This window comes from Sarcophilus harrisii, chromosome 4 (genome assembly GCF_902635505.1).
Source record: "Sarcophilus harrisii chromosome 4, mSarHar1.11, whole genome shotgun sequence".
In the NCBI taxonomy this organism is placed as follows: Eukaryota; Metazoa; Chordata; class Mammalia; order Dasyuromorphia; family Dasyuridae; genus Sarcophilus; species Sarcophilus harrisii.
This window is the reverse complement of record NC_045429.1, coordinates 130,233,411-130,260,346: the sequence shown is the minus strand read 5'-3', so window position 1 is coordinate 130,260,346 and position 26,936 is coordinate 130,233,411. Positions and strand designations below refer to the sequence as shown.

General features: G+C 35.5%; 1 protein-coding gene across 2 annotated transcripts in view; it reads right to left on the bottom strand.

Annotated features, from left to right (window-relative positions):
• The window catches only part of AGPAT4 (1-acylglycerol-3-phosphate O-acyltransferase 4), a 186,353-nt gene extending 161,653 nt beyond the window's left edge, over nt 1–24,700 (bottom strand). Inside the window, exon 1 of one of the 2 annotated variants that reach the window (XM_023503319.2) lies at nt 24,579–24,700. The gene's annotated coding sequence lies outside the window, so the exon portion shown is untranslated. Of the gene's footprint in view, nt 1–2,802; nt 2,964–24,578 lie in introns of those variants that run through there. The other variant, XM_003769595.4, reaches the window with a different exon arrangement.
• Nucleotides 24,701–26,936: the final 2,236 nt, after the last annotated feature.

Genomic DNA, 26,936 nt, shown 5'->3' with positions numbered 1-26,936 from the left:
ACATAAGAACCTCAAGTATTCCATTATAGATTTTCATTATCCATTTTCACTTTTCTCATTCCCTTCTTAATTCTGTGCCTGTTGGTACAGTTGTATTTATCTGCATCTGTATTTATATACATGATGATAATATTTTAAGCTCATCTCTTCACAGCCTAGCACTTTTAAAGACTGTTCTGCAAAGAGTACATTCTGAATACATGTTTATTCTCAAAATTAGGGAGCCCTCTGGATTCAGCCCTTTACCTCAGTTATGCATCAGTGCCATTCTGATGAGGCTTCCTGGGAACTTCCCATCAGGATTAGCAAGGAAAACTTTAACCTTAATCCAGTATCCAAGTAGAACATAGTGATTTTTGGCAATGCTTTCATCCCTTTAATCACTTTGGCTCCTCCTCTTCCTTGAACTCTGTCCAGTGGGTGTTTATGGTACTTAAGAACCAAGGACTGAAAACTGTGTTCCAGGAGTGGTCACATCACAGCCAGTAGAAAGGCAATGTGTTTGTGATTTAATTTGAAAATACTATTAGTCTTTTTCTTGGAAGAGCTTCATAGGAGATTTACATTCTTACATGTAGCCTATTATTGACTTTAGGTATAGTATCTCAGTCATATTGCTTTCCAGGATTCCTTGAACATCTGTATTGCAATTATTTCTTCACATGTAGGCGCCTGTACTATTCCATGATAAATGTCATCCTGTAATTAATGTCACATATTCCAAAATTTACATAATCTTCAAATAAGCTTTGCATCTTTATTATCATTTAGTGCCAGTTAGAATTTCAGTTGTACAATTTACAATTTTAAATATTTAAGGTCCTAAGTACTAAAGACTTTGGCTCAGTGACAAAGCACAACTGAAAAAAATGCAGATAACAGCAGTTAGATAAGGATCTCAAAGACCATAACCTTTAAAAATAAAACCGCCTCACCTTCCTGCTGCCACACCTCAATACATCTTAGATATTGGCAATGAAATCTTATCCTTTGCTTCACAAATGGGAAAAATCAAAGAAGGCCTAAATAAATGACCTTAAGGCAGAAACAAAAGTGGAGAAGACAGGTCTCCCAAATCCCTGGTCTATGAAAGTCAAACAAGTACACAAAATCAAATGGAAGTTATCTTAAAAAGTATATTCTCTGGGCTAGGAAACAGTAGTGTTAGTTTAAAATCAAGTAGGAATTGGTCCAAAAGAATTTACAGCTATCTCCCTTCTTGCTAGAACTTTTCTTTCCTCCCTCCAAACTATAATATGCAACATCATCATCCCTTACAGGCAGTTTGGATTCTATGTTTGCATGTTTCTATGTTCAAGAGAAGTAACATTGCTAAGAATAAACCCTTTTGATGAATGGGTCAATTCAGATGAGTATATTTAGCTTTGTTCATTAATCTTAAGAGATTAAAGTTTACTTTCATTCACATCATGGGAAAATATTATTGGTTATCTATGAAAAGAATAGTAAGAGAAACCATTAGAGTAATTTTAGATTTATTAAGTCCCTCAGACCCTTATTTCCAATACTTTTATCCCTTTGAATTCACAAGGAAAAAAAACTTATTCAGGTGGGTGTTGGCTCATTAGAGTTAATCATGTTCCAGTTTGGGGAGACAGAATCCATCAGCCTTGTATTAGTGACCTTTATATTATATTAAATACACTGAACATTCAATAACACAGATGTAAAAACCAGGGAAGTTGTGATTAGTGTAGGACAGTCACTTAATGCATGCTATTATGTTATCCCCTCACACTTGTTGAACTTGAGTGTTGTGATAAGTTGAGATGGAGAAAATGCCTCATCTTTTACATTAGAAGTTTTAGCTACTGGAGTCTCAGGCCAGGAGATGTTTGAGTTGGTAATGTCCACATTTTTAAGTAGAAAATTGTCATATGGATCACCTTGGAAACTTCACAACAAGCAGCTCACCTCATATCAATAATGTTTTTTCCCCTTGCTTCAAACTATGGCATTTAAAGGAAATCTCAAGAAACATCAGAGTCTCTCAAAAGGAATTAAAGATGCTTGCATAAATATAGAATTTTTATTTTTGAATACTAGTGGGGCTACAGAACAGTGGCTACAGAATTCTTTTTAAGTAAATAAAAAGGTAAATCATAAATGCCTGTTTCCTTGACAACCCTCCCTCCCCCAGCCCCACTGTGACTGGGAAAAACCAAAATCAAAAGTGAGGAGGGGTAGCAGCAAGAGCCCTGGAAGATCTCTCACAAATTGAAACGTAACACACACCCATACATACACCGACAAAACAACAAACTGCAAAAGAAACACATACGCACCGATTCATGGCAGGGCCCCATTTTATATAGTATTTTTGTGGTTACCATAGGAACACCACAGAAGAAGAACATGTTGCATGACACAAAAGAAACATGTAATAGGAACATTCTCGTCAGTTTCATCTGTTGCAGGGAAAGGGGATTTTAAACCCAGGAAAAAGAAAAAAAGAGCAACCATGACCATCCCCCCTCCAAAAAAAATCCCACAGCACCCAGAAAGAACCCCACCCGATCCTTGAGACACAAATTCTGGTTTTGGACCGGGAAACCTCCGGGTAGCTCCGGAGGAAAGCAGCCCACGTTATCAAACACGTCCTCACAGTCTCCTACTCCTGTCCTCTGATTCTCTTCTGGGCTCTGCTCTTTACCACAATCCATTCAGAGCTTTTCAGGAGGAATCAAGCCAAGGGGGAGGAAATAACAAAAGGGAGGAAAAAAGCAAACGGTATCTCCCACAAATGCAAAGTTTTCTGGAAATAGCATGAAAAGCACATACCTCGTGTCTGGAAGACCTTGACATGAGGACTTGGGAATCAGAAACTGAAAGGGAGAAAGCCTGACTGAGGGATCAGAAATTGCCACTAGTTTACATGAGCTCTAAGTCAGCCAACACTGGGAAGAAAGCTAGACTCCACCCATGGGGTGGACCCTTAGGAAAAAAAAGTGGTCCTCAGCTGACGTCTCTCCCCACCCCATGTCACTTCCTTTTAAAGCTACAATTTAGCCGTTATAGAGAGGGAAGGAAGGTACTAGCTAGTGTAACGTGACTCACCCGTTCCCCCCTTCTAATTAGGATAAGGAAGCATGTTGCGCTTTTCCTCGTGTTTGAAATCTCCAGCTCTGGACCCTGCCCAGATCCCAGACAAAGCCAGCTGAAATAAATGGCTCACTTCCCCCCCACCCCCCTTTTCCACTGCTTTCCCTTCTTTCTCCCCTCCCCCCAAATCCTGTTGCATCCTTTTGCAGAAATGGCTCCCTCAGCCTAAGGGCCAGCCGGCTCTAGCCCCGTCATCATGGTGACCTAAACCTGTTCCCCAAACTGGCTCGTCATTCATTCAGCAGCGATACAATCAATTTGGTTTCTAAAACATTAATCTCCACTACATCTTCTCCCCTCCTCTTCCCAATGATACCATGCACTGTGAGGGAGCTTACATTTCACTTTGGGAGAACACAGATGCACCTGGACAAAAATTATATTTATAGACTCAGAAAATCAGGCCAAATTATGCTCGGTCGTCTTCACCCCAATACAAGAGCCAAGGCAATTCATCTTTCTGCACAGACGCTAAACACTCGTACATATAAGAAGAGGGAAGTCCTGTTTAAAATGACTGGGATAAAGAGAGCGCTTTCAGAACTAACTTTATTCAGGAAATAAACAAGAGTGAAAAGAGGGTGGGTTTTGGAAGCAGCTTCAACTGCTGGGTTTCTGACATTTCTAGATAAAAAGCGCTATCTTAAAATGTAAATAGAATCCTCCCGACAAAAACCTTCTAAGTAGGTGGCCTAGCCTTTCACATTACCTTTTGATTATTCAACCAAAAAAAGGTTGTAAAGGGAAGCATTTGACTCACCTGGCATTTTAATTTCCATATGAAACCATATATTACTGGATGACTTCTACTTGGAATATATTGCCCTTGCCTCCCATTCCCTTCTTTTTTTTTCCCCCATCTATAGCAGGGTTTTATTTTTTTTATCTTATTGAATTCTTAGTATCTTATTTTCCCCCAGTTACATGTAAAAACAATTTTAACATTCATTTTAAAAATTATGAATTCCAAATTGTCTCCCTTCCTCATTGAGAAGTCAAGAAATTCAAAATAGGTTATACATGTGTAGTCACGTAAAACCTATTTCCATATTAGTCATGCTGTGAAAGAAAAGATAGACCAAAACAAAACACAACACAACAACAACAAAAAATAAACCTCAAGAAAAAATTAATTTAAAAAATTACGCTTCGATCTGCATTCAGATACTATTAGTTCTTTGTCTGGGGATGTATAGCATTTTTCATCATAAGTCCGTCAGAGTTGTCTTGGATCAATAGCTAAGTCATTCACAGTTGATAATCTTACAATATTTCTGGTACTACATACACAGTATATTTCACTTTGTACCAGCTCATGGAAGTCTTTCCAGATTTTTCTGAGAGCACCATGCTCATCATTTCTTACAGTACAATATCATTCCATCACACTCACAAAGCACAGTTTGTTCGGCCATTTCCCAATTGAAGGACATCTCCAATTTTCCAACTCCCTGCTACCAGAAAAGAACTGCATAAATATTAACATAAATATATAAGGTTCTCCTCCTTACCCCCCCACTCCAGGTCAAAGAAAATACACAGTTCTATAAGCCCCATTAATGTCTCATTTTTCCCATATAGCCTTCAACATTCTTTTTCTGTCCTATTAGCCTATCTAATAGATACAAGGTAGTACTTCAGAAATGTTTCAAGTTGCATTTCTCTAATCAGTAGAGATATAAAGTACCTTCTCGTGTGGTTATAGACAGCTCTGATTTCAACTTTTGAGTTCAGATTTCATTTGAAGAGTTCATAACTTTGATTATTCATCAGCTGGGGAATGGCTCCTATTTTTATAAATGTGATTCAGTTTTCTACATAATTGAGGAATTAGGCCTTTATCAGAGAAACTTGATTTAAATTTTTTTCAATTACAATTGGTAAGTATATTTCCCTCCATTTATTCCCTTCCAATTTATTGTATTTTCTCTCTCCTTTCACTTTGTCCCTCTTCAAAAGTTTGTGCTTCTATCACCTCCCCAAATCTGCCATTCTATCACCTCCTTGCCTTCACTTATGCCTTCTCCTCCTACTTTCCTGTAGGGTAACATAAGATTTCTATACCCAATTCCTTTTTTGAGACAATTATGATGAGAGTATGGTTCACTCATCACATATTCCCCATCTTCCCTTCCACTGTAAAAACTTTTTCTTGCCTCTTATGTAAGATAATTCTACCTCTCCCTTTTCTTTCCTCCCCCCCAGTATATTCCTTTCTCATTTCTTAATTTAATTTTTTAGATGCCATCCCTTTATAGTCAACTCACATGTATGCCCTCCATGCATACTCCTCACTGATCTAATAATGACAAAGTTTTTATGAGTTACAAGTATCATCTCCCCATATAGGTATGTAAACAGTTAACTTTATTAAGTCCTTTATATTTCCCTTTCCTTTTTACCTTTTTATACTTCTCTAAAGTCTTGTATTTGAAAATCAAATTTTCCATTCAACTCTAGTCTCTTTACCAAATATGCTTGAAAATCCTCTATTTCATTGAATATTCATTTTCCCACTGAAAGTTTTGCTAGATTGTAACTCCTTTGCCCTCCAGAATATCATATTCTAACTCCTGGCCCCATCCTTTGCTGTAAAAGCCGATAAATCTTACGTAATCCTGACTGTGGCTTCATAATACTTGAATTGTTTCTTCCTAGCCACTTGCAATATTTTCTCTTTGACTTGGGAGGTCTGAAATTTGGCTATAAATATTCTTGGGAGTTTTCATTTGGGAAGCTCTTTCTGGAGATTATTTGTGGATTTTTGTCCATTTCTATTTTGCCCTCTGGTTCTAGAATGTCATGGCATTTTTTTTTTTTTTTGATAATGTATTGAAAGATGATGTTTAGGCTCTTTTTTTGACCATGGCTTTGAGGTAGTACAGTGATTTTTAAATTATTTCTTTTGAATCTATTTTCCAGAGAAGATGTTTTTCCAATGTCTTCTTTTTTCTCCAATCAAAAATTTTGCTTTTTTATTATTGTTTCTTGATTTCTCATAGTCATTAGCTTCCATTTGCTCATCTCTAATTTTTAAGAAATTATTTTCTTCAGTGAGCTTTAGTACCTCCTTTTCCATTTGTCTAATTCTACTTTATAAGTTCTTGTCTTCAGTGAAATTTTTTTTTTAATTCACATTTTCCCATTTGGCCAAATGTACTTTTCAAAGCATTCTTCTTTTCATTGACTTTTTGTGCTCTTTTATCATTTGACCTATTCTGTTTTTGAAGGTATTATTTACTTCATTTTGTTTTTTAAATCAAGCTGTTGATTCTTTTTTCCATGATTTTCTTGCACCACTCATTTCTCTTCCTAATTTTTCCTTTCCCTCACTTACTTGATTTTCAAAATCTTTTTTGAGTTCTTCCATGACCTGAGACCAATTCATACTTTTTTTTGGAGGCTTTGAACGTTGGAACTTTAACTTTGTTATCTTCTTTTGAATATATGTTTTGATCTTCCTTGTCATAGTAACTTTCTATGATCATAATTTTCTTCTCTTGTTTATTACTCTTCTGGCCTGTGCTGTAGTCTATGAGTAACCTGAAATATTCTTTTCTGCCCTAGTACTGTGCCAAGGGACCCTGTTCCATTGTGGCCACAAGTTCTGGAGGAGCTAGTGCTCCTCCTTTGCTTGAGATTGCCACCTAAGATGGTGATCCAGACCTGAGTGTGGGCAAAGCAACAGAAGCTTGGCCCAAGTTCCAGCAAGGAGTCTTCTGCAATCTCCTTTTGATCAGCCATTCAATCCCCTTCCCATATGTGGATTGAGAGCTCTGAAAGGAGACAGTACTGCTGCTGATTCAGTGGCTCCCAAGGCCCACGCCTGTTTTTCTGCCCAGCTTTACTCTGATGTGGTCTGTGTTACACCATGCTCTGCTCTACTCTTACCTAGGTGCAATAGACCGTCTAAGTTGTCTTTGGTTGGGCAATTATTTCACTTCATCCTTTTGTGGGTTCTGTCACTCCAGGAATGGTTTTATGACATTATTTAAAGGTATTTGGAAGGGTTTGGGGGAGAGCTCAGGCAAACTGCTGCTTTTACTCTACCATTTTAGCTCTGCATGTCCTACATTCTCTTCTATTAGCCTATCTTGCAATACTTGATTTTAGTTCTTTAGATACTAAATTGTTCAGCGATTCTCAATCCACATATCTACCACCAGGAAAATATTGATTTTTTTTTTTTTCTAAAAAGCCTTCCTTTCAAGGAGCTGTTCTGAATCATCAAAAAAGTTCTCTAATTTTGTACAAGCAATCCAGTTAGCTCTCTTCTTACTATTTAATTCTGGATCCAACTCACTGGTCATTTATAGGATCTGTCAAGGTATAAAAACTGATGTTTCAGCTTCATAGATTGTTCATCTAATTGCTTTTCACAGCCTGAACAATAGACATTCTCCATTCAGTTTTTCCTCTGTGAAACCTTATGCTAAACTACTTTGAGTCCTCAAGGATTTCATTTTGGAAGGCTATAGAGTTCTATAATCCTCACACTGTAATCCCTAAATAGTTATCTTCTTGAAACAAGAGAAAACTAGGAAGGACCTTCTGTGGTGAACTTTATGGGAAGATATAGACTTAAATCATAGGCATTAATGAGTTATTATTGCACTATTGGTGGGAACATGCTTATCAGTAAAATTCCAGATCAATTTAAGTGAGTGTCTTCATGGTCATAAGATTCGATTCAATTTGTAGCCCAAATGGGTACAGTAGTTACAGTTCTAAGCTTGGAGTCAGGAAACTCCAAGTTCAAATCAAGCCTCTAAAATGTACTAGTTGTGGGAAAGTAATTTAAATTCAGTATGACTTAAGTTTCCTTAACAATGAAGTAAAGGTAATTAGAGGACCTATATCACAGGATTCAAACAAGATGATATTTGTAAAGTATTTAGCAGAGTACCTATCATACCATATGCAATATATAAATGCTGATTATCTTCTCTTTCACCTTTCCAATTCATTTCAGTAAATATTCATTTAAAAATATCATATGCACAATACAGAAAGGTACTAGGAATGTAAAGATCATTACAAAGATGTTAACTCTGCATTCATGTAGTTTTTAGTCTATTGGGGGAGGGATAGAAATAACTCTGTCAAAATGTAATAAATATACAGAAAATCAAAAGAGAAGAATGAAAGATTCAAGGAAGAAGAATTCATTTCTAGCTGGGAACTAGAACTTCCAGCAGGGAAGAGGCAAAATCTGAACTGAGCATTGGCACATTTTCAAGAATTTCAAGAAAAGTGAGGGAATCCATACCAAGTGAGAAATGTATACATTCTCTGATGTATACATTCAGAAGGAGCTCAGAAAGTAGCTAGCAATCCACTTAGGTAAGAAGGTAAAATATACATTTTAGAATTTTAGAAAAGGCTGTGTGTGTGTGTGTGTGTGTGTGTACACATACTTACATATATAAATACCGAAAAAGTACATTGAAACTAGAATGTGAAATTTTTGCATGCCATACCGAAGAATTTTTACTAAAATATTTTGAACAGTGACCTCAAAACTGGGCAGTAAAATGATTAATCAATGGTGTTAAGGCTGGATTGGAGAGGGAAGAGATAGGTAGTATATGGTGGTGACAACCAGTTGAAAGAAAGGGCTATATACAAGGGACATTGGAGAGTTAACATTTACATATAGTTAATTTTTTTTTTTTTTTTTACTTAACATATATTTTCTCAGCTGATCCTCACACTTGGGTTACAAGGTCAATATCATTATCCTTATTTTACAGATTGAAAATAACCTGTTCAGGGTGACACAGTCTGAAAGAGGACTTTCTGACTGTAAACCTAGCACTCTATACCAAAGGAAAAAGTAATAGAATTTAGCAACTGGTTAGATATTGAAAGGGAAGGGAAGAATCTAAGATTATTAAGGTGACAGTAGAAAATGGTGATGCCATTGATAGAAATAGTAAAGAGAAGGCTAAATAGGTATTGCAAGAGGTTTGATAAATTCAGTTTGGAACATGTTGAGTTTCAGTTATGGTTGAGACACTGAATAATATCAAGCAGGCAATAATAAAACATGGGACTGTAGTTCAAGGAGGGGAGGATTTGAAATTAGTAATACAAGCTTCCCAAAAATATCAAAACAAAGCCCTGGGAATAAATGAGATCACAAATGAAAATAACAAATAGAAGATTAACAGAGAGATTGTTTCCAGATATGTATACATTCTGGGGTAGGGAGGAAGAGGAAGTGAAGAAGCCCGAAGAGAAAATCAAGAGAATAGGGTGTCATCGTACACCACTGACAATAATGGCTCTCACAATAACAAAGTGCTTTCTTCACAACACTCATGTGCATATATTAGTAACCCCATTTTACAGATGAAGAAACTAAGTTATTTGTCCAGGATCACAGCTAGTAAGTATCTGATGAAGGATTTTTTTTAATTTTTAATTTTTTTAGATACTGTCCCTTTATAGTCAACTCACATGTGTGCTCTCTGTACATATTCCTCACTGCCCTAATAATAAGAAAGATGACTTTTTGCAATCCTGCCTCCCTTAAAAAGGGATTCATGTCATCAACTTCCTAATGTCATTGGTTCTCTTCAAGAATGATGGGGGCAGCTAGGTGGTGCAGTGGATAGAGCACCAGCCCTGAAATCAGGAGAACCATAATTCAAATCTGGTCTTAAATACTTAATACTTTCTGGCTGTGTGACCCTGGGCAAGTTACTCAGCCCCTATTGCCTCAGTGGGGGAAAAAAATGATGAGCAAACAACAGTAGTATTTGCCTAGTAGGTTGAAAAGTGAGAAGTAATTAAGAAGTGTAAGTATTGAGTAGAGATCTTTCTTCCCAGAAGTCTGGCAATGAAAGAAAGAAAGGATGACAGCTTGAGAGGATAAAGGAATATAGGAAAGCCTTTTTTTTTTTTTTTTTTTTTTTTTGTTGTTGTTGTTGTTAAGGAAAGAAAAGACTTAATAGTTAGAAAAAGAGCTATAAAAGCAGAAGCTGAAGGGGAAGAGAGGATGACTGATAGAACTGCATCTTGATAAAGATAGGAGGGAAAACATTTAAAAAAAAAAATAAAGACAAGAGGAAATCAATCTATAAGCATTTACCAAGTAAGAGGTGCTAGGGATATGAGCAAAAAAAAGGAAAAAACTCCTGAATTAAGAGTGCAAATAGAGAAATTCGACTCTGAGGAGAAGTACTTCATCCGTAGGCTGGAGGGAAAGAGGAAAAAATGGATAGAGGGATATTTTGGGGTCTGGAAGAAATAAGATAAGATTGTTCACATTAGATGGTTTTAATCTTTTCAGTAAAGTAAGGAGTGAGACCTTTGCTTTAAAAAAGAACACAGTAAGGTTAAAATAAAGCACCCAATGAAACTGTTGTGAATAAATGCTGTGTTGAATGTGATAGGCAATTAGGAAGCAGCCAGGATGCAGGTGAGATTAGATAGTATATTTTTGCAGACTAACTGCTGATTCTTGACTTTCTACTACCAATGGATGACTCAAGAGTGAAACAAATAGGGGTGTGCTGGAGCCACCTGGGACCAGCTTCAAAGAACCAGCTATTAAAATTTCAGATTAAGCATTTACACCTTAAAAATTGTCAAACCCTACAGATCAAGGCTTGTTTTATTATTTTGTGGTTTGTCTCAATTTAAAGTGATGGGGAAATCATGTTATGTAGATTAAATCTAAATGTTTACAGGCCTCCTATTTTATTCTGCATAACTTTCTATTCCTTTTAAATATGTAATGAAGTTATGTAAATTTCTTTTTCTTCCTCTCTTTCCTCCTCCTACCCTAGAGATACCTACAATTAGGCACAAGTGTATTTGTGTATGTGTATGTGTATAATCATTCTAGAAATATTTCCATTTATCGGTTTTTTGGTTGCAGATAGAATCTTTGTGTGTGTGTGTGTGTGTGTGTGTGTGTGTGTGTACACACTGTTGAAGAGAGTGGATGGTTAAACATTTACCCATACACACATCCTGAGAACAGAGAAACTGAAGGATTCATAGGAGGAAAAAACAGAATGTCAAGGGGGCAAGGGATTTAATTCACTGAAGCAAGTACAAATTAGAGAAGCCTGATCCCACCATTAAAAAAAATTATAATATATAAAATGCAAATAAGCTTAATTCCATGGAGAATCATGAGAAGATTTTATGCAGATTTCATTAGATAATTAGATTTTGTCTTGGGTCTTTGTCTATTGTCTGCTTCTTTCTGGTAAATAAATTAATCTTGACATTGGGTAGATGAGTGTTCAAGAAAGAGAAAAGTATGTAGAGATCAGTTCCACCATATTAGAAAGAAGAGGAATCTCATTATTTTTACATCTTAAGTAACATTATAAAAATATGCAGTTAACAAAAGAATTAGCCAAGAGGACTTCCAAAAAAGGGGGGAGGGGGAGGGAAAGGACTGTGGAATCTAATCTAAGCACATATGGAAAGGAAATGTAAGTTGCATATTTCAACCTCTGATCTATTTGTGCTTCAACATATATCAAGTAACATTTACTGGAGTTTAGAGTTTTCTTTGTCAGAGGCTAGCACAAGTTCTTTGCATATTACTTAATGCAAAGTTACCTTAAATGAGTGAGGCAGTGAACAGAGTGGTGGGCCCAGGGTCAGGAAAACTCATCTTCCTGAATTCAAATCTGTTCTTAGACACTTACTTGCTGTATGACCTTGGTCAAATCACTTAATTCTGTTTGCCTCAGTTTCCTCATCCATAAAATGAGCTGGAGAAGGAAATGGCAAACCACTTCAGTATCTTTACCAAGAAAACTCCAAATGGAGTCACAAAGAATTGATCATGACTAAAATGGCTAAACAACTAACAATAAGAGCACCTGTAGAAACTAGATTTTTTTTTTACCATACTAGTGACTTCACTTCCCAAATGAAAATACCCTTCCCAGCTTTTTTCTTCAATTAAAATGAAAATTCTTGAGTATTGTCTGACTTTAGTCAGACACTTAGCATAATAGTAGGTGCTTAACAACAAAATGTGGCAAGTCTTCGAAGAGGTGGGAGTACCAGATCATTTTACTTATTTCCTGAGAAACCTGCATGTGGGCCAAGAAGCAACAGTTAGATCTGAACATGGAATAGCTGATTGGTTTAAGATTGGAAAAGAAGTATGATAAGATTGTATTTTGTTCTTTACTTAATTTATATAGAGAGTACAACATGTGAAATGCCAAGCTGGATATAAGTCAAAAACCGGAATTAAGGTTACCAAGAGAAATATCAGTGATCTCAGATATGCAGATGATATCAATCTGATGGTAGAAAAAAGAATTAAGAAGCTTCTTGATGTGGATAAAAGAGGAGAGTGTCAATGCTGGCTGAAGCTTAGTATAAAAAACAATTACTACTACAAAGATCCTTGCAACTAATCCCATTACTTCCTGGCAAACAAAGGGAGAAGAAATAGAAACATCAGATTTTATATTTTCAGATTCAAAGATCACTGCAGATAGTGACTGCAACCATGAAATTAATAGAAGCTCTTTAGAAGGAAAGCTATAATAAATCTGGAGAAGTATACTAAAAAGCAGAGATATCATCTTGCTAACAAAGGTCCATTTAGTCAAGACTATGGTTTACCAGTACTAATGTAAGACTGTTAGAGATGGATTATGAGTCTGCAGAATCAGTGCTTTTGAATTGTGGTACTGGAGACTTTTGAGAGTCGTTGGTCAGTAAGAAGATCAAATTAGTGAACACTTAAAGAAATTAATTGAGGCTAATTATTGGAAAGTCAAATACTGAAGCTGCACCTTAAATACTTTGGTCACATAATGAGAAGACAGGATTCACTGAAAGGACAGCATAAGATGAGATGGATAGATGGAAACACTGAACATTAACTTGTACTGACATAGGAAGACAGTGGAGGATATAAGGTTTTAGCATACTGGTTCATAAGGTCACAAAGAATTGGACATGGATGAACAACTGAAGAAGAATAAGCACAAAGTGCTTAATAGAAGGCAGTTACATGGTTATCTGACTTTTGATACTCACTAGTTCTAGATTTGCCTTAATTCACTAGAGAAAGAAATGGCAAACCATTCCAATATCCTTGCCAGGAAAACTCCATGGATAGTGTGCTCCATGGGGCCATAAAAAGTCCAGTAAGACTGAACAATAAGAAAAGTGCTTAATAAATGTTTTTGCTTCCTTCCTTCATAGCTTAGTTAAGAATGAGAGACGTATAACACATTTTAGAAAATTTTTAAAATTCAAAACCAAAGAAAAGTTCTAGTACTTGAAAGAGATATATTTAATTTAGCTAAAACATTCTCTTCTTCTGGACTAGATAGTCTCCCAAAAAATGCCAAATCAGTAAGCCATAACATTATTATTTTCTTTCAGGTCTCCTTTTTAATATATATATATATATATATATGTATATTCTTGGCTATAAATCCTTGTGAATTTTGCTTTACCACTTTTATTTATGTATGCACACATATTAAAATTTTATTACTTGATTATTATTTCTAGGATTTTCTTAAAGCAAATTTTCTATTGTCTCTAAAAAAAATTTAAAATCCTGTTCTACCAAAATATTTTGGTTTTTTTTTATGTGATAAACATATGCTAAATTGAGAGTTACTATCATTTTCTTGCAAAGAATGAGATATGAAACAAATATAAAAAGTGAATAGGATTTTAGTTGGAAGAGATTTCAGAGAGTAGAGTGAAACCCATCTTCTTACAAATGAAGAAACTGAAGTAAGAATAACTTGATACAACATAGGCCAATCAGTCGATCAACAAACTTTTAAGGTGCCTAGCTGATTCCATGTGAAGCACTGGGGAAACAAAAAAAGTTAAAACTAGTCCCTGCTCTCAAGTAGATTTCAGTCTAACGAGGGAGACATCACACTAGTAACTACTCCCCCAAAACAGGATAAATGGAAATGGTCTCAGAGAGAAGTGGTTAGAATTCAGTGGGACTGGTAAAAGTTTCTTACAGAAAGTCAGATTTTAACTGAGACTTGAAGGAAGGAAGGCAAGTCAGTACAAAGGAAACATGTAGCAAAGCGAATATTTGTATCTATGTCTTGTAACCAAATTCTATGCAAATACTATTACTCTTTCTGCTACACTGTATTGCCAAAGTGTTAGATATTCATTTTACTTAATCTCAAACAACAGCTTTATATTGCACTGGTCAAAAACCCACTGTAAATAAAAACTTTCCCCAAGATTCTCTACTCTTCTCTCTTCTGAAGATCTCATCAGATTTCATGGGTTTGATTATCATTTCTTCACTGATAACTCCCTTACTAAAGACATTCAGTAAGTACAAAATTGACGTGCTAATAATTGTGGAGGTCAGAAAAGAACGAACCTCTCTTCTTGATTGTATTCTAGTTATAGGTAGTGGTGCTGTAGATAAAACTGTAGTGCTGAAGTCAGGAAGGCTCATCTTCCTGAGTCTAAATCCAGTCTCAGATACTTAGTATCTGGTGTAACATAAATACTAGTATTTGTGTTATAACATATACTAAGTGACACGTATATTTTGTTTTATTTTTTTGCCTTCATAATCCAAGAGCAAAGACCTTAAGTAATAAGTGATTAAAATGGTTAAAGGTTGAGGCAATAAGATCATTATGTGGATAGAGTGCTGAGAGTGGAGTAAGAAGATACATCTTTGCAAGTTCCTCAGACACTTACTAGCTGTGTGACCCTAGGCAAATCACTTAACCCTGTTTGCTTCCGTTTCCTCTTCTGTAAAATGAGCTGGAGAAGGAAATGGCAAACCAGTATATTTGCCAAGAAAACCTCAAATGGGGTAATGAAGAGTCAGACATGACTACAATGACTGAGCAACAAAGTTCTACAATGCCAACTGCCTAAGGGACTTCCCACAAACTCACTATGTTTAAAAATAATTGTCTTTCCTCAAAATTCTGAATTTCCCTTTTTTTCTGTTGAGGTACCATTAACTCTCTCAGGCACCTGTATTTCTTACATCCAAGTCTTCTCTATTCACAGGACAGGAAGCCTCAAGTTTTTGTCTTTTTGTAATCCCAGCATATAGCATACAGTTCTCTATAAATGCAAAACTTTTGATGAGTCTAAATGGTTCCAATCTTGGAAAAAGTATATGTTTCTGTACTAAGGACACCCACACACCAACATACAATAGAATGATATAACATGATATATTAATATATGTATGTCTTTTGTGTATGTATGTGTATGTGTATATATATGTATATGTGTATATATATATCTATATATATATATATATATATAATATGATGCTCTAAAAAAAGTTTTATCAGTATTTTCTTTTTACATTTCATTCACAGAGTACTCCCATTTTGTGAGAAGTCTCATAACAGAGTGAAGCAGTTAAATGAAACTAATAAAATATTGACCTTATCTGAAAGCACAAAATATTTCACATCTCTAATATTCCCACCCCACCTATACTTTTTATGTATACTCTGCTGTTTTATTAGTACAAAGATTAAAAACTCAGGTGCCCTGCCCTCAGGGAACTTTTAATCTACTAGATTAATTTTTAAAAATTTTCTCTCAATTATATGTAAAGACAGTTTTTATCATTCATTTTGACAAGATTTTGAGTTCTACTTTTTTCTCTCCCTCAATCCCTTCCCCTCTTTCTAAAATGGTAACTTGAAATAGGTTAAACACGTGCATCTACTAGGAATATTTTAATAACTATCTTTTAAAACTCAGTAAAGAAAGTTTCACTAGAGTTTACAGCTCAGAGGTTACTCTAGGATTTCTGAAGACCATGACAATTGAATACAAGCTGCGACAAGTCTTATAAAGCTGGAAAGACTTCAAAAATAGGCTTGGCAGCAGATAAGGAAGCGCTCTAAAACCAGCCTCCCTAGATTCTGAGCAGATTGGCAAGAGGCTGATGAATTTTTTCAGCTACATAAATGCTTGTAGATCCATATAACAAATCCTGGGAAAGTTGCAATGTATGTCAGTGGAGAAAATACTCACACTATGAAATAAAATTTATAAAAAAGCTACAATCATTTTTAGAAAGGGATATAAGGTTGTTCCAACAAATGACTATCAGTTGTAATTACTGTCTAGTTTCTGAACTCATCATTTAACTAAAATTGCATTCTCAAAGTTCCTAATGATCTTTTAATTGCTGAATTCAATGGCTTTTCTCAATCCTCAGGCTTCTTGACTTTTCTACTTCCACTGGCATTATCAATCACACTCTTCTTGATCCTCTATTTTTCTAGGTTTTTGTTTGTTTTTAATCTTTCTCCTGGTTCTCCTCTTACCATTTTGACTGCTCCTTCACAGTCTCCTTTGCTGGATCTTCATCCAGGTCATGTATAGCTTACCCTCCCCATCTCTCTCCTTGATCTTTTTCTTTCTTTCTACTGTTTCATTTGGTAATCTCATTAGTTTATGTGGATATATTAGTTTATAGAGATGATTCAATTATCATCTCTGCTGATGGACTTAAGAAAACCCCAAAGAGGATCGTGAAAAGTCAATCACAGTGGAAAACAGGTGAACAATATGCTGATGATACTTGAATCTCCTTATCTAACATATTCTTCTATATTGCCCTCCAATCTAGCATCTTCAATTATTATTAGACATCTCAAACTGGATGTCTTATAAACATCTAAAATTCAACTTGTCTAAAAATGAACTCATTGTCTTTCTTCCCAAATCCTCTTAAAGTCATCTATTTTGTTTTCAAAGCCCTTCATAGTTTGCTCTCTGCCTGACCTTCCCAGGCTTCTTATGTTCCTTGATATACTCTTTCAATCAGTGACATCAACCTCAAGTCAATCAGTGACTTGAACTTACTTGAACTAACTCTGGCTCTCCACTCTAAATTTTCAATGATTGTCTCCTGGGCTTGGAATGTTCTCCCTAATCTCTGCCTCTTGACTTCCTTCAAGCTTTAGCTGAAATTCTACCTTCTACTGAAGCTTTTCCTGGTCCCTTTAATTCTAGAGCTTCTTCTCCATTGATTATTTTCAATTTATCGAATGTAAGGCTTCTTTGTACATAGAAGTATCCTTATTGTCTTTTCCCATTAAACTTGGTGTTCTTTGAGAACAGGGACTGTCTTGAACTTTTTTGTGAATCTTCAGTACTTAGCCCAGTATCTAGCACATGTTCAGTCATGTCCAACTCTTTGTAACTCTTGGCAAACATACTGGAGTACTTTGCCATTTCCTTTCTAGTTCATCGGGAAAACTGAGGCAAACATTAAGTGACTTGTTCAGGGTTACCCAGCTAATAAGTGTCTAAGGCTGGTTTAGAACTCAGGAAGATAAGACTTTCTGACTCATTCCCAATTGTGTTAGGTACTGGGGATAAAAAAGACAAAAAACAACAACAAACCAAATGGAACAACAACAAAAAAATCAGCCCCTTTCCTCAAGGAGCTTACATTTTATTAGCAAATTTAAGAATGGGGAAGCAGTTGCAACATTACATGAGTATCTAATAAATGTTGATTGGGAACTAGCTTACAGAACATTAATAATTGGGGAGGTGGAGAAAGATAAAGAACTCCTAAATTGTGCTCTCAAAAAAGTTTTCTTTGGCCCAAGGAAAGAATGCATTCTTAAGGTGAGGGTCTGAAGATCTTTGGAAGATGGAATGTTGGTTGGGTATAAGCAATAGTTAGGAGTCATATAAAGCAAAGACTGGAAAGAAAAGGGGGAATCAGACTATAAATTCCAGGATGAGGAATGTGTTTTATCCACAAAGAACCAATGAATATTTCCAGGTAGGGCAATGTCATGATTCAGTCTGTGTTTTAAGAATATCAGTTCAGAAAACTGGGAGGAAGAAAATCAAATAGAAGATAATTACAAAAGTTATTAGGGAAGATGAAGTGCTGGACCAGAGAGACACCTATGTGACTGGAAGTAGAGGGGGTAAAAGATGTAGATGGGGTTATAGCAATTAATAGTAAACACTACTACTGAAGTTCACAATTTTAATAATGATGATAATAGCTAACGTTTATATATTCTCTTATGGTTTGCAAAGTGTTTAATACAAATATCTCATTTTTTCCTCATAACAGCCCTTGAAGAAAAAGATGGTATTAAACTAAGCTCTTTAATTTCCTAGATCTATCATTCTCTTCCACACCATATTTTCTCAATGAAATAAAATTTTCATCAGTATTCAACATCTCATAGGGGAAGTGGGAAGAAGGCTGATATCAAAAGAAACATATAATACAAAGATTTCAAAGCAATTGCACTAGCATGATAATTGTGGAAACCTCAAAGAATTGCACATATTTAACATATTTTGGATTACTTGCTGTCTAAAGGAGGGGGTGGGAAAAAGGGAGGGAGAAAAAAAGTTTGGAACACAAGGTTTTGCAAGAATGAATGTTGAAAATTATATATTTATTTGTTATTATGAGAACAAAAACATATTTAGAAAATGTTTTGCAAACCTTACAATGCTATGTTAAGGCTAGATAATATTATTATTATTTAAATTATCACCTTTTAAGAAGGCATTGGAATTTTGTGGTTTATCTTATTTGACTTTAACCTTGTGTTTCAATTTCTCCCCCCTTTCTTCCCACCCCTTCCCCTAGAGGGCAAGTAATTTGATAATATATGTTAAATATGTGCAATTCTGTATTAAATCCAATATATGTATACATAGTTATACAATTATCTTGCTGCACAAGAAAAATCAAATCAAAAAGAAAAAAAATGAGAAAGAAAATAAAATGCAAGCAAAACAACAAAATGAGTGAATATACTTTGTTGTCATCCACATTCAGTTCCCACAGTCCTCTCTCTGGGTGTAGATAACTCTCTTTATCACAAGATCACTGGAACTAGTCTCAATCATATTGTTGTTGAAATGAGCCATGTTCATCAGAATTGATCATCATATAGTCTTGTTTCCTTGTATAATGATCTCCTGGTCCTGCTTATTTCACTCAGCATCAGGTCATGTAAGTCTTTCCAGGCCTCTCTGTATTCATCCTGCTGGTCATTTATTACTGAACAATAATATTCCATAACATTCATATACCACAATTTATTCAGCCATTCTCCAACTGATGGGCATCCACTCAGTTTCCAGTTTTTTGTCACTACAAAGAGGGCTGCCACAAACATTTTTGCACATATAGGTTCCTTTTTATTCTTTTATATCTCTTTGGGATATAAGCCCAGTAATAATACTGCTGGATTAAAGGATATGCACAGTTTGATAGCCCTTCGTTCCAAATTGCTCTCCAGAATGGTTGGATCACTTCACAGTTCCACCAACAGTGCATTAGTGTTCCAGTTTTCCCACATCCCCTCCAACATTCATCATTGTCTTTTCCTGTCATCTTAGCCAATCTGAGAGGTATGTAGTGGTACCTCAGAGTTGTCCTAATTTGAATTTCCCTGATCAATAGTGATTTAGAGCATCTTTTCATCTGAGTAGAAATGATTTTAATTTCTTCATCTGAAAATTCTGACCTTTGGCCATTTATCAATTGAAGAATGGCTTGAATTCATATAAATTTGAGTCAATTCTCTATATATTTTAGAAATGAGGCCTTTATCAGAACCTTTGAATGTAAAAATGTTTTCCCAATTTATTGCTTCCCTTCTAATCTTGTCTGCATTAGATTTGTTTGTACAAAAAATTTTTAACTTGATATAATCAGAATTATCTATTTTTTTTGTTCTTTAAAGAATTCCAGTTCTTCTTTAGCCACAAATTCCTTCCTTTTTTTCACAGATCTGAGAGGTAAACTATCCTTTGTTCTTCTAATTTGCTTATAATATCATTCTTTATGTTTTCAGAAAAAAAATTACACCAAATATATCTGTTTTGTTGTTTAGTCATTTCAATCATGCCCAACTCTTCGTGACCCCATTTGGGGTTTTCTTGGCAAATAATCCATAGTGGTTTGCAATTTCCCTCTTCAGATTATTTTATAGAGGAGAAATTTGAGGTAAATGTGATTAAATGCCTAGGGTCATATAGCTAGTTAGTCTGTAAAGCCTGACATGCTATCCACTGCCTCCCCATCTGCCCTAAATTTATGTATTGTACAATTCATAAATTGTCATTTTATATGAGTAAAATAGAATGACCAAGTAATAATTCCTTGTCTATACCAAAGGTACTTGGTATAATGTCCATGGATGCCTAGAAACTAGATGGAATAGGATTACAGGTTTGGAAATGGAAGGAAACTTAGCAATCTTCTTATCTAATGCTTTCCTTTTGCAAATGATAATATTATTTATTTAAACATGCAAGGGACATTAGATGTTATCTAGTTCTGTCCCTCATTTTACAAATGAGGAAAGCGAGATGAAGAGAGGTAAATTATTTATTCAATCTATTCTTCAGAGTTCCAGTAGCCTTCTTCCTCTAAAATATTAGGACAATTCATGTATCACATTTCACCAACTGTCCACCTTAGGAGTCAGAGAGCCTTGCTCTGAGATATCACATATTTCAGGAATAAGCAGAACTAACACAAGATTAAAAAAAAAATTAGAGGAGCAGCTAGGTGGCGCAGTGGATAGAGCACCAGCCTTGAAGTCAGGAGGACCTGAGTTCAAATTTGACCTCAGACACTTAACATTTCCTAGCTGTGTGATCCTGGGCAAGTCACTTAATCTCAATTGCCTCGAGGTGAGGGGAGGGGGGAATTAGAGTAGGAAGAAGGAACATTTATTTCAACATACATCAGAAAAAAGAATTCCTACAACACACTCTACAAGTGGCTAGTCAGTCATGAACAACTTCAATGAGAGGGAACACAGTAACTCAAGTCAAGCCAAGAAGCATCCAGGAATACAAATAAGAGCAAAAGTTCATTTCCTCAAAGAACTTAATTTTAAATGGCAGTTCTATAAAAAAATGATGAACAAGCTGATTTTTAGAAAGGGCTGGAAAGATTTACATGAACTGATGCTGAGTGAAACAAGCAGAACCAGCAACATAATGTACACAGTAACAGCAAAACTGTGCTATGATCAACTATGAAAGACTTGATTCTTCTCAGTGGTTCAGTGACCCAAGGCAATACCAATAAACTTTGGATAGAAAATGCTATCTGTGTTCAAAAAAGAGAACTTATGGAAATTGAATGTAAATCAACACCTTTTATGTTCACTTCTTTTTTCTGTTTTTCCCCCCCTCTGTGGTGGATTTTTCTTTTGTTCTGATTTTTCTCTCCCAACATGATTCATAAAGAAATATGTAATTAAAAAGTTAATATACATATATAACCAGAAAAAAATAAAACCATGAAGAAACGGAAAAAATAAAAGTATAATGCAGGAATTTACATTTTTAACAATGAAAAATTTTTAAATGATGGAAGATAATATATAAAAGGAAGCCAAAAAGCAGGGGATGGAAAGAGAAAGTTAGGAGAGTTAGTCAGGACCCGAGCCCAGATAAGAATAAGAAGTAAAAATAATTAACCTCGGTACTTTCCTTAAAATGGAGGTCCAAGAAGAACAGATCAATTAGAGAAAGGTGCAGGGATGGAATGAATTTTCAGGGTGAGAAGGTTTTAATGTCATAGTGGAGAGAATTTAGAAAATGAGTCAGGAATGGATCTTAGAAAAAAAAATAAATGAAGGAGTTAATTTAAAAGCATATCAGTCTAATTTTATGAAGTTAGGTGGTGTGGTAGATAAAGTACCAGCCTTGGAGTCAGAAAACCAGAGTTCAAATATGATCTCAAAATGCTAACTGTATGACCTGGGCTTAACCCTTTTTGCCTTGTATATGAGTTTTCTCCTTTGTAAAATGAGTTAATGAAGGAAAAGACAAATTTAGATGCTATAAAAGAAAACAAAGGTATTTTTATAAAGTATTTTGATTTCTGTGTTTTGTGAAATACTGAAAACTTTGAAATATATTTTGTTTATTGTTAATTCAATGTGAAGATAATATCACTTATAACATATTTATTTGTTGAGTTTCTTTCCATACATCCACTTTTTATTGAATCAAACTCATTTTTCTTTTCTGGAACAAAAAATATCTCTCACTGAGAAAAAAGCAGATAATATGATATATGTGATATAATTATGTTATAAAGCAAAACAGTTCAGGATATCGCCTGTGAGTACAAACTTGATTGAAAACTCCTAAACCTAAATCTCATACATTCAGAAGCAGGTAGCCATTAATAATCAAGAAAAATGAAAAAAAAAAAAGTGCCAGACAATAGGAGTCTGCATTAACCCAAATGACTGAATGAGATGAGTTAGCCTATGGACTTGCCACAATTAATATGAAGTTACCAGTCAAGGACTACTGGTTATAGAAGGGTTGTCATCACTTATTCAACTTCCATTCTTATCCAGGAAGTCTTATTTTGGCTTTATGACAGTGAGGAGATTTGTCTACTTTTTATTTTGCTAAACATGTCTAAATTACATTTTAATTTAGTTTAGACTATACTTGGGAGTATTGCTGACCTGTAGGTCATAAGTTGGAGACCTGTGGCTTACAGCAGAGCTAGGTAGTTTTGTAGTTCCCTGTCTTTAAAAAAAAAAAAATAAGAACCTGTATCAGGAGGCATAATATAGCCTGATTTGATCCATTTGATGTTCAATGAAGCCTAATTAACAGCTTCTACACTCCCTTTTTTCTCATACTAGTCTCCCTAACTATCTCTCCCAAACAAAAATTTGACAGCTCCTCTCCAGGAAATTACTTTCATAGGATTTGAGGATCTGATTACATATTGACCATGAGATCTCAAACCAGAAAGAAACTTAAGACTGCTGAGAGAGTTGTAAAAAGCTTTGACCAAGGTCGCACAGGTGATAATAAGTAGCAGAGTTGAGATTTCTACCCAGGTGTTTTGTAAGACTCATTCCAATTCATCATAGGGCTTCAATCCATTCTAATTATTACCCTCTTTCCAAAAGCAGGGAGAAGTTAGGGTCAGTATAACTTTCCTCAATATATTCCTCAGCCTCCAACCCACAGATAAACTACTATAGATAACAGTCATGTAAAGCAGCTATATCAACCTCAGAAACAGGGGCCACTAAACCACATATTGGTTTCAAAAACCATTTATTACTATTATCTAGGCTTTATTGTACTTTTGTTAAATATTTTAAATTATATTTTAGTCTGTTTTCTGGGGAGCTTTGTAAACTAAGGGGTGGGTTTGACACCTCTTTTGTAAACTTTGTAGGGTAAGAATGCAGTTATCCTAAAATGGGTTTGCTCCAGAATGAATAAATAAATAGCAAAGCGTTCATCACCATCCTTCAGGGACAAACTAGAATCAGTACCGAAATTAGACACCATGGATGGTTTATAATAAGGCCCAGAAAATAGTACCAACTATATGAACAGAACTTCAGAATCTACTAGCCTGTTAGGCCAAGTTCCCTCAAACTTTCCCACTTGCCTCCAGCAAAAGCAAAGCAAAGCAGAATAAATTAGTCTCTGAATACCAGTTTATTTCCTGAATTGATAATACGTGACCCAGGAGGACAAAATAGAGAGACTGGAGGCCTATGGGAGCAAGAGCTCCTCCCCTGCAGTGGATCTTATCATTCTGAATTGATTTTCTGGAAGGGAAAAGCCCATCAGTAAACATGCAAACCATTAGGCATTCAAGGAGAGGCTGCTGGAGCTGTATGTCCTCAGAACAGAGCACTGATATATTATCAGGTTTGGCATTTTGAAATTAGCAGTTTTAGAGGGGGGAAAAGGATGCAGGGAGAAGAGACAAATATAGAGGCTTGATTTTGTGCATTTAGCTGGAAAATCTTTTTAAAATCTTCCTTAGGGTTTGCTGTGAAATTCCTATTTCTAGCAACAACATTCTTTGTCCCCTTCTGGGTAAAGAGGTAAAGGGTCTCTCAGAATCCTACACTTTTACTAAGTTGAGAGGGGAAGCTGAAGCCAAAATAGCTCTCATAAAGAGGTTTGCTCCAAATGTAAGACCAATTCTCATGGCCTAACAGTCACAGCTCTCCTGTTACTGCTCAATAATCAGATGTCTATGGAAACAGAAATTATTCTCTCTACATCGTGCTTTTCAAAAATCTCCAACACCCCTAACAATATGTTCCTGGGAAAAAAAACTTTCCCTACAATTCAGATACATTTTAGCCCTTGTCATTAGCCATATTTTGAGTAAGATTTTCACTGTAGGAAAGAACACAAAAAAGTAGAAAGTAAAATATTATATGTCTTATTAATACTACACTCCACAACTAACACATAACTAAAGATCACCCTTGAGTATTAGGACATTTCACAATCAAAACTTTCTCACTGTAAAAAAGAAAGGACTGTGAATCTTGGTTAAGACTCATGACAATGTGGGCAAGAAACCTCCAGTATTCGGGATTAATTTACTGGCTCTTTCCCACAGAAATCCTTAAAAATAGTAAACCAAAGTATTCTAGAGCAAAAAAACAACTTACAGCTTTCCAAATTAAAGGCATCTGTCTTCCTTTTCTTTCCCCCCAAGTGGAGTCCTTTAAAAACTGGGTCCCTTCTTTTAGCTCCTAGTTAAGCAGCTAATCTGTCCCTTCTGAACTGGATCTCCCCAGGGCTCTGTGAATAACAACAATAAAAAAAAAACAGCAATCAGAAATTTAACCATTTGATTGCAGACCTCCAGGTCCTAGATTGGATGGAAGAAACAAGCTTTCTCTCTTAGATCTAGAGTTGGAAGGAACCTCAAAAGTCATCTGTCTACTTTCCTCCTTCTCCCCCTTTTTAAAAAAAAAGATGAGCAAACTGAAGAACAGGGAGATTAAGTGGTCTGCCCAAAATAAAACAGAGACTAGATTTGAACCCAGGTTCCCAGATCTAAAATAGCCAGAATCTGTTAGAATTGATAGGGACCTTGTTCGTCTTTTGTTCTTGGAGAGGACCAATGACATCAGGAAGGTGGCATCTTGACTTGCAAGAGAATTGAATTGAAGTGAGGTGCAGTGTTCCAGATACAATGGAAAACCACATCCGTTCTAAGTTAAGGTTTTTTCTAGGTCTCAAGTTTGTCTGAGGCAGCACCCATTCAATAATTAAAGGTTAGGTGAAAACTGAGGCAAAAGATGGCCTGGTTTGCCTTCACAAAAGATCCCATTTTGAGAAGGAAAAACCTTCAGAGTGTCTGGCCTGAAGAGAAACAGTTGCTAGCTACTCTCACTCTGAGTCATCAAAACCCATATTGAGCAAGTGAGATTTGAGCTGGGACCTAATCAGCGAAAGCCAAAGTGATTTGGCTTGAAAGGCCTGGTCAGGTAACTCTGTTTGAATCACAATGGATTTTGTCAAAGCCTAATTTTTCAGTTTTATTTCAAGAGATCATAAATGAAAACTAAAAGAAACAAGTTAATTGGTTTTTTAATTTTTTAATTTTAATTTTTTAAATTAAGTTTTTTTTAATGATAGAATAAATAAATAGGGAAGGGAAAAAAAAACAAAAACCCTACCCTCCAAACTCTGAAATACCTTTTGAAGTACATACAATAAAAGTTATATTCCTCTGGATCTAGTATACATGTAAAGGTATGACTTCCCTTATAGACAGGGGGAAAAGAGAAGAAGGAAAGTGAAGAAAGAAGAGGAGGAGGGGGATGAGGAAGAAGGAAGAGAAATAGCAGCATTATCTAACTGGAAATGGTGGTTAGGTCCCCAGGGGCAGCTGCTGCTTCTCAGATTTTTGTTCATCCTTCATTCTCAGAGGACCAGTGTGACTTTAGGAGGGTAGTGTCTTAACTGGCAAGTAAGTTGAATTTAAGTGAGGCAGAGCTATGCAAACTCATCACCTCACTCTCTCCTTCAGTCATCAAAGTCCAGTGGCAAAACATATGTCCAAATGACTGGCAATGGCCCCTGGAAGGGACTTCAGAAAGATCATCTAATATAATTCTTTTATTTTATAAATGAGGAAACTGAGGCACACAAAGCTTAAATGACTTTGAGGCTGTAAAAGGACTTAAATATCTCTTGACTGTCACATGATGACTTTCCCACTACATCCCTGGCAGATTTACCTATTAAACAAATAAAATGGAACTTTATAAAAATAAAACTTTGAAAATGATGATTTTTTTTTTTTTTTTTTTTTTTTTGGCACTACTACATACAAGACACTGTGCTAAGGATCTTAGATGATTATAGAAACAATGTGATTAATTTATTTTTGTTGAAGCTTAATTTTCTAAAAGCCTAATTCTGAATTCAAATGATTTCTTTTCTAACTATAAAATGTCTTTGAAATAAAGAGTTGCAAATGAAATTCTGTGATTTTATGGATAGTAATAAGCTGGTGAGAATATTCAGAGGAAGGCAGTAAGGATGACTGGAGTTTTAATTGCCATATAGGGAAGTTTTGAAGGAAATGGAGATGTCTAACCTAGAGATGGGAAAGATAGCTTGGGATATAACAGCTGTCAGAAAGTGTTTAAAGCGCTATCTTTAGTAAAGAAGGATAAGATTTATTCTTCTTGATCCTGGAGGTAAGAACCAGGAGCAATGGCTAAGAGTTGCAAAGAGACAAAGTTTGACTTAGTTCAAGAAACAATTTCATAACAAACAGAGCTATCCAAAAGTGAATAGGTTTTATTAGGAAGTAATGAGTTCCCTATCATCATAAATCTTCCAGGGTAAGCTGGCTGGATGATTACAATAGGCTGTAAAAGACAGTCTCCTTCTGGTATTAAAATCCTGTGATTTTGAGGAGATAACTTTATAAGGGAATAACCAATAGATTATTAGGAAGAGGCATAATGAAGTTGCTGTCTCTTGTTATTTTTACCCTACTTTGCTAT